Source organism: Caenorhabditis elegans, chromosome IV, assembly GCF_000002985.6.
Source record: "Caenorhabditis elegans chromosome IV".
NCBI classification, from domain to species: Eukaryota; Metazoa; Nematoda; class Chromadorea; order Rhabditida; family Rhabditidae; genus Caenorhabditis; species Caenorhabditis elegans.
This window is the reverse complement of record NC_003282.8, coordinates 503,015-503,470: the sequence shown is the minus strand read 5'-3', so window position 1 is coordinate 503,470 and position 456 is coordinate 503,015. Positions and strand designations below refer to the sequence as shown.

At 32.2% G+C, this 456-nt stretch overlaps 1 non-coding gene across 1 annotated transcript; it reads right to left on the bottom strand.

Annotated features, from left to right (window-relative positions):
- On the bottom strand, window positions 1–456 carry W03G1.11. The gene is made up of 3 exons (NR_147815.1): window positions 395–456; window positions 174–283; window positions 1–98 (listed from the first exon to the last, which is right to left on the bottom strand). It is a non-coding gene; the product is annotated as an Unclassified non-coding RNA W03G1.11 (non-coding RNA).

Below are 456 nucleotides of genomic sequence, written 5' to 3'. Positions count from 1 at the left end.
GCTTTAAAAATTTAAAAACTTCAAAATTAAAAATTTTTCCGTTGTGCAGCAAGTTCTCTTCTTCCTTTGTTGGAGTTCCTGAAGTTCTTTTGATGGATCTGAAAAATAAAAAAGTTAATTTCACTCATTGAAACATTTTTCATGTTCATTTGAAAAAGAAAAAAAAAACTTACAGGAATCAGGGAAATTAAACAACTCCGAAAATCTTCTTTTCAGAGGCCCCTCGTGCATAGGCCGTGCGGAGGTGGTGAATCCAATTCATCTCCATACCTTTGCTGCTTTTCTGAAAATATCAAATTATGTTTATAAATAATTGCTATGTATAAAAGAGGTCAAAGACCTGGTTGTTATCAAATTATTACTCATTTCGAGGAAATCGTTTTTATAATCTTACCGATGAACTAATTCGTTTAAATCCTCTGAAGATGTGATTCGTCTCAGCATTTATGCACTTTC